At 41.6% G+C, this 8,386-nt stretch overlaps 1 pseudogene; it reads right to left on the bottom strand.

Moving 5' to 3' along the window:
* Nucleotides 1-706: 706 nt before the first annotated feature.
* On the bottom strand, nt 707-1,405 carry LOC105742307 (annotated as a pseudogene).
* Nucleotides 1,406-8,386: the final 6,981 nt, after the last annotated feature.

Genomic DNA, 8,386 nt, shown 5'->3' with positions numbered 1-8,386 from the left:
CCGGACCTGGGCTAGGACTGGGTCTGGGGGTTCCCGGAAGTCCCCAGAAATTCCTACTTGGTGGGAGGGGTGGGGAGGTACGGCAGAGTGGTGGGGGGCGGCCCGAGGGGATGGGAGAGGGTCCGGCCCACACTGCGCCTGGGCTGGGACTGGTCCCACCGGCGCAGGGTACCAGGAAGCTCTCCACACACTCACCGGAACTGGGCTAGGACTAAACAGTTGAATTTTATTACACAAGAAAATCATGACTCTTACTGCACTGCTCCACTGTGAGGGTGGCTCTGTGACTACACGGTCCATGGAGAACTGGGAAGTCGCCTCTTACACGTTCTCTCTGTGCACAAAATCCCATGGACAGTGAAGCTTCCCATGCATTCCAAGTATACTTAGTGTATCAATAAAATTTTTGATTGACACCATGAAAAGAATGTATCTAGAATTAATAGCTTCCTGGTAAAGCACCAGAGGAAAAAGCAAATGAAGTCATTCTGTTCAAACCGAGACTTTCTAATAAAGAGAAAATATCACAATATATGAATGTGAGTAACTTTCAAAAAGTTGTTAATTTTTGCCAATCACATATTCAATGTTCACATAAACAAAAGAGAAGATCTGAAAATAAGATGAAGATGGGTTCTCAGTGAGCTCCTTTGGACTGGAATTAATATTATTGCCCAATTCAGCACGTTGCCAAACTTAGAAAGTTCTATTTCCTCTTTATCCGCTTTTCTGGCTTAATAAACTTTGGGTAGGAAAATAAGCGATGCTTTGTGACCAACAATATAGCAATTGCTACACAGACCAGCAGGAACCTATCACATCCTAAGAGTGCCACTGTATCCAGGAGAGGCAGTGGGCTGCAACCCCCAGGTGCTTGGCCCCTTGGTGGTACATGACAAACTCAATTCAGAAGACCCACGGGCCTCACTAGCTGCTCATGGTGAATTCCTCTTTATAAACAGGGTTATTGACGACTGCTTTCAAGGTACCCAGCAGGTTTGCACTTGTCATCATGCTCATATTCACCTAAGCATGATGCACCGTTTGCCTTCATGTGAGTGATGTCAAGCTGATCAGCAAGCATGGGGACTCCCACCATGGGGACCCCAAGATAAATAGCTTCATAGATCCCATCAGTTCAACCATCAGTGATGAAAGCTTTGGTTTTGGGGTGGTCAAGAAGGTTGTCCTGGGGTATCCAATCAAGCAGCCAGGTACTGGGTCCTAATGTGGCTGGCTCCTTCCCCTTGTATCTCCATAAAACCTTCTCTGGAATCTGGGTGAGGGCTGAGGCAATGAGATTGGCTTTTTCCTCTGTGAGGTTTTTCACCATTGACTCATGAGAAAACACCACAACACCATCTTTGCTTGAACTCTGGACAACTTCTTAAACTTCTGTTGGTATAGGTTAGGCAAGTATCGAGGAAATTCAAAATCCCAGTAAGTATCAATTCAGCTTCACCCATAGTCTCCCATGGTATTGTGGGTCTTCTTCAGCTGTCCTTCTACACGTGTTCAGCCTTCAGTATTTCACCCAGGACTTTGAATCCAAATGCTCTTGGATCCCATAGCCATTGTGAATGCCTCTGCAGATAAAACCACAAAAGAAGCAGCTAATCTCTTCCAGCATGCTACAAAAGGCCCAGATGCCTGATTTTTTTAGTGACATGAATTTCTGTTATGGTGTAAACCTAGAACGCTCTCTGAAAGTCTATATATTTAAGGCATGGGCTTTGGAGAGCTATCAGACCACAGAGTAAAGTTCAGTAGCTAAGTGTGCCAGAGGAGGTGGGGACTTGTTGGAGATGGGTCATGGGGGGCATGACTGGAAGGTTCCCCCCAGCCCAGCTCCTGTCCTCATTCTCTGCTTCTTGGTCACCATGTAAGCAGTTTTCCTCCACTGGCCTCTTACCATGCCATGTGCTTTAGAGCCAGCCCACCAGGGACTGAACATTCTTTTCTCCTCTAAGTCATGGGTGTCTAGTATTTCATTCCAGTAATGAGGAAAATGACCAAAACTATTTCTTTTCTGAAACCAGTCTGAATTAGATATCTGCTTGGTCAAGACATCACTTTTGACCTGAGCTCATGTTTCTCATTTCTCTCATATTCCATCTCTGTTTTTCTTTACCCCCAAGAGCTATCTTTTCTGAAGGCTGCTTTCAAGTTCTAGCTCTATGATGATGTCCTATTTAATGACCCAGACCTGGGTCACTCACTTGCTGCTAATAGTTATAGACAATTAATGCGTGTTGCCTTAAATATCATTTCATTCTTTGAGCATGTGTTACTGTTCCCTAATCTCAGCAGTGGAACAAACAGAAGACATGATTGTTTATTAGTGGATCTTTAATCGGGAGAAAATATAATTGAATAGTCAATATCTCTTTCCAAGCTTGATTTGAGTAATCATGCTAGAGGACAGAAGTGAGTCTTTTTCTTTGTCTCAGCTAAATGATTGAGAAAAAAAAAAAAACTTAGAGTCTAGTTATCAAGTCTTTCTATACATTTGTAAGAACTATTATTAAGTGAGTCCTTAGTCCAATAATATACAATGAGCCACTTTACGTTTTGGTTAAATAAATAGATCACCTGCACAATAGTTCAAGATTTCTCAGACACTGCATATAGTTCACCATTGACAGTAAGCTGTCAAGTTATTACTTATGAATGTCAAGCCAAGCTATTCTAGTGGCATCCAAGTTTATCTCCAAAGCTCAGCACTCTGTAATGCTTGGCTACACCCATCTATCTGCCTTGGGAAACTTACCTCTGTGGTCCAAGGCCACCCGAGTGTTCAGTGTGGAGGGAGCTTGCTGGCCACCAAGGTGCCAGTGCTTGGCACCTGCGATCCACCACCCTGTTTCCACTTCCTTCATTGGCTCCATTCATTGATGCCTTGTGTTTGTTCTATCTTAAATCAACAAAGTAGAAACTGGATTTGAAAAATCTGTTGTTCTTCTGTCTTCCTTTTAGCATTAGCAGATCAGCAATAGATTAGGTTACATATTAGACAATAAAGATATATTGCCGATGATCTAGTAATTTCAGACCAAGTGTGCTGGGAAAACAAGTATGGGGGAGGAAGAGGATTAGGAAGCGTTGGCTTTAGAATTTCTTTAAGTAATTATTTGTCTCTGTCATTTCACTTTTTATTTTTATTGTTCAATTACACCTGTTTATTAGCACATGTTTGCAGTGCACGAGGACTGCATTCATGGTGGGCCTGTTACATGCGCAGGCTACATACACCCTACTTCCTTTTCAAATCTCTTTCCCATTTCTTCCCTCCCCTTTCCTCCAGTTTTTGTGTAAAGAATGGCTGTCACCAAAAAATCAAATAACAAATGCTGGCAAGGCTGTGTAGTGAGAACCTGTAAACCTTGTACTAAATACATAAAAAATAATAATAATTATAAAATAAAAATAGAAATTCCATTCAACTGAAGTTGTTCCTTTCTAGGTGTCTTCTCAAAAGAGTTAAAGACATTGTGTTGCAAGGATACACACATAATCATGTTGGTTACAGCACAACTTATAATAGCTAATTAAAAAAAATGTATTTAGGACAGGGTCCTAAATAGGTCTATGGGGTCTACAGGGCCTACGGGTCTCGCGACGTAGATCCGACTCGCAGTGATCCTCCTGTTTTCAGCCTCCCGAGTGCTGGCATTACAGACGTTCGCCACCATGCCCATTCTCAATCAATGTCTCAGTGCGCCCTGGGGGCGGGACCAGCACAGCATGCTGGGGATTGAACCCTGGTCGCTGCGCTCTGCCTAAGCAGGCACTTTAGCCTGTTGAACTATCTGGCAGGCCCAAAGAAATAGTCTATTTGTTCATCAATAGAAGAATTCATAAAGAAAATGTGACACTGATACACAACGAAGTACTACTCTGCTGTAAAGAAGGATAAAAATGGGTCCACCGTGAGACCATGTCAAGAAAGTAAATCAGACATACAAGTTTGAATATCACATTATTTCTCTTATACAAGAAATAAAAAAAATAAATAAATTACCAGAGTAAAAGCTCAGCAGACTAATCGCCTGTTTAGACAAGCACAGAGCCTGGAGTTTGAGCCCTGGTACCACATGCTGCACTGGCCCATCCTCAGTCACACTAATTCAGCCACCAAGACTGGTTGTGGTGGTGCGTGCCTGTAATCCCAGCGCTGAGGAGGCTGAACACAGGAGGGTCACTATGAGTCTGAGTTACATTATGAGACCCTGTACTAAATACATAAAAATAAATAAATAATAAATAAATAAATAAACAGGAAGATAGATCTTTTGTAAAAGGGGAAGGAAACATTTCACTTCTTAGCATCTACTATCTCCATTCCATTGTTCACCAAGATTTACAAATTTCACCTTCAAAATATCTAGGCGTATACTTTTATCTTCATTCTTATTGCTACTAAAATAGCTTTGGCTTTATTTAAAATATGTTCCCTTATCTTCATTTTGCTTTTATAGTATGTCTTACTTTTCTCTCATTGCTGGGGCAAGGTACCTGACACCCAAAGTTAAGGAGAGAAAGGTTCATTTGGCTCATAGTTTGTGGAGGTTCCAGTTCATAATCAGCTGGCTCCAAGCAAGGGTGGCACACAGGCAATGATGCATGGAAGTGGGAGATACAAAAGTTACCAGACTGTGAAAGGGCAGAGCAAGCCTTTATCTCCTCCCTTCTATCGTTTGTGAGTTCCCCACCCTCCTCACATCAAGGAGCCCTGCTCTTGCACCGGCCGAGGACGCTCACAAGGTGAAGGCACTGGCCCCGCGCCGAGCCCAGCTGGAAATGCTACCACGGTTTCCTGGCCAGGGCATGCCAACAAGAGGGCCAGGGTTAGCGAGCTGCCTCTGAAGAGCCTGCCCCCATGACCACATGAAGCTTGGGTGGACATCTGGACACAAGCCGTGAGGTATCATGTCCCCGACGTCTTCATGGGAGCAGTTTTCCTTTGTTAAACACAGCCGAGATAACGGGCTGTCTGCTGTGCAGACTTTTCAATGGATCTTCACTTTCTACTTAACAGCTTCCACCGAATGGTGGCTCCCTGGTCGTCTGTGTTTTCCCTGATGTGAGTTCAACTTACCTTTCAGTCTTGTGTGGCCCATTATGTCACCTAAAGAACTGGTAAAATTGAGCATTATTTTCTTTGTTCACTGGATACGTTCTCGACAAAATCCTATGAAGCAACCATGTATTTTGATGCTATTTACCAGACATTCAGGAACTTGAGAAGCAATGAAGACTTAGAGGAAAACCACCAGGTTTAAGTTAACAAGGTAAAATGCAGTACTAAATCTGCACCACTGACCTACAGACACCATTGAAATATTTATTTATTTCTTTTTCTTTTTTTCTTCATGACTTTGTTGAGAAACAAATAGCAATGAGACAGTTTCAAATCAAATCAGTAGGACAGTTCCAATAATTAACACATTGCATACTCTCTTTCTAGTGGTTATTTGCTGTACAAGATGTAGACATGATATCCTATTTACAAACACCATTAGAACAAATCCCTCTATTCATTAAGAGAATGTAACTATATATCTATCCTAACCACTTTGAATACACAGATACAAAATGGACATTCATCTGTATCTCCTTTTTTGTTTAGTTCCGTCATTTGAATATTATAGGTGTGTTAACTCAGCAAAATATTCTAAAAGAGTCCAATAGTCCATAACAGTATTGGGTCTTCCACTTCACTGGCAATGTCAGAAGTTGTTGACCTGAGTCCCCTATGGCTCAACATAACACCATGGCTTTACTTCTTATACTTTGTTTTTATACTTTTCTGCTGGATGGTTTATTTATTTATTTTTAAAGAATAATACAAAATAATGATAGAAAAGAAAACCAGCATTAGAAAACATACAAGATTTCACTAAGCAAAGTAACAGGAATTCAATATTTGCTGTATTATATGATGCTATCTTCAAATTAGTTGTTTAGATTACCAGATATAAATGTGCAAGATCCATTTACAAAAAAAAGAACAATAACAAAGAAGTTATCCAAAATTCAAAAGAAGAAAGGAAAAAAGTAAGAGTAAAAAGAAGAAAAAATTAAGCATTAACTCCTCCTTTCACAAGACCGGCAGAAATTGACAGTGCGATTATCCAAACCATCCTGCATATATACTTAAATATTTTTTCTCTTCTTTCATTTGTCCTTTTCTTCATCCCAATTTTTCCTTCCCATTGAACAAATTCCTTTCCTTTTACAGTATCTGTTGTACCTTTTAGATTTTAATTACTTTTTCAGGTCCTTACACTAGTGAGATAATACTGTTTGCACACGTGGATCTGATTTATTTTATTTATCAATATAGCCTCTAGCTGCACCCACTTATCTACAAAAGCCTCTAATTTATCTTTTTTAATAGCTGAATAATACTCTATTGTGTAAAAATACTGTATCTTTTTATCCATTCCTCAGTTGAGGGGCACTTGGGTCATTTCCAAGATTTAGCTATGACAATCTGCGCTGCTATAAACATGGGCGCCCATTTATGCCTGTGGTATGATGATTTCAGTTCTTTTAGAAAAATACCTATGAGGGGAGTAGCTACAGGCTGGCGTTGAACTTGCTTATGTAGCTTAGGTTGGCCTTGAATTCACAGTGATCCCCCTGCCTCAGCCTCCTGAGTGCTGAGATTACAGGTGTGCACCACCACACCCAATGAACGAATGAAATTTTAACCAACATCCTTTAAAACTTTATGAAGCATATTGAAAAAGCCCTACCTGGTGCCTCTTGTTCTTGCTTTTACTAATTAATTTTAATGGAGGTGTTTTTTTCTCACCAAAGTCTGTTAGTATTTCCAGGAGTCAGGTCTCTTCTTTCCTGGAAAGTATTGCTTAACGGTGCATTTCTAATGAAATAAGCCCAGAGATTGTGAATGAAGACCCAAGGAAATAAGGAAGGTAAGTAAATAAAATTAATTCTGCTATTCAAATAAAATGAAAACATTTTCCAGCTTGATCTGCATATACAAGTCAGAATGTTTAAGCAGGCTTGGAACAAGTCGAAGAAACTGAAGAATCCCGGGGCCTGGGGGCGGGACAGGTGGCTCATAGGAGAAGCTATGTTGGAAGGTCGCTTTTATTTCCAGTATCTTAGCAGAATAGTCAGAGTGCATCTGCTCATTCCGTTAAGTCTTCGGGATGGAGCTGACGTATATCCGCAAGTGACACATGTAAATGCAGAGCCAAGTACTCCCCCCTCCCCCCTCAGTTCTCATCACGCGCTCCTGTCCTCAAAGATCACGTGTTGTACTCGTGCCATCTCTGCGCACTTCTTGCTTCTTCGTGGAAACCCAAGAGAAAGGTGCGGAGTGACTCAGTCAAGGTCACGGCATGAGTGTGCTCCGCAGCTGGAAGGGGCCCCTACGCTCACCCAGTGCCATACACATGAGTCCACACTGCTGGGAAGAGCCCTCTGCCTTTGCCTGTGCGTTTAAGTGGTATATCAGTGCTAAATGGTAACACATGTAATGCTTCCCACTTAGGATGTGTTCTTGGCTAACTTCATTGGAAGATATTATATGACAATTTCTCCATGGGAAACACTTTCTTTGAGCAAAATTTAAATAAAAAAAGAACAAGATTTGAAACTCAGAATATTCCTACTCCCATTTTTCCATGAATGCTTAAGGGCTCCAGCAATGTTATATACTGCAAATATATACTAATAAAAATTTTTAACTTAAAAAATGAAGGCAGAATTACAGAGTTCAATTTTTTTGCGGGGACTGGGGAGATAGCTCAGCAGTTTAAGGGCCTGCCTGGCAAGCACAAGGACCTGGATTTGATCCCCAGTACTGTGAAACCCTGGGAGCACTGTGCTGGCCATGGAGACTGGGTGTGGTGGCACACAGCTGTAGCCCCAGTGCTGGGAGGCTGTGACAAGTTTGAGCTACGAAATGAGACACTGTACCAAGTAAATAAAAGATTTTCAAGAATTATCAAATGTATTTTTCTCAAGAGAATTGTTAATGCAAGCATATCTGTGCTCAGAACTTTTTTAATAGCCCAAAGCAAACTCTATTCTGTGGAATAGAATAAAATTCTTTTTGCTACTTTGAGCGTTCAGAGCTTGTGCTGCTTGACACGGGTATTCCTGCAGCTAGGAAAGTGTGGGTGCCTGAGAATGGGCAGTGCACCCGGGTGGCAAAGCTCAGGGGTGGCAAAGCTCAGGGTTTTTTTCTGCAGGCTGAGAAATTCTGGCTTCTGCTAAGATACTCTTGAGGAGAAAGAAATCATTCTATGAATGTAGAATATAGAAGTTCCTGATTCTCTTCTCTTCCCTTCCCTTCCCTCCTCTCCTCTCCTCTCCTTCTCTCCTCTCCTCTCCTCTCCTCTCCTCTCCT

Source organism: Octodon degus, unplaced genomic scaffold (genome assembly GCF_000260255.1).
Source record: "Octodon degus isolate 3935 unplaced genomic scaffold, OctDeg1.0 scaffold00046, whole genome shotgun sequence".
NCBI classification, from domain to species: Eukaryota; Metazoa; Chordata; class Mammalia; order Rodentia; family Octodontidae; genus Octodon; species Octodon degus.
Note: the sequence above shows the minus strand (reverse complement) of the source record. Positions and strands in the feature narration are given on the sequence as shown.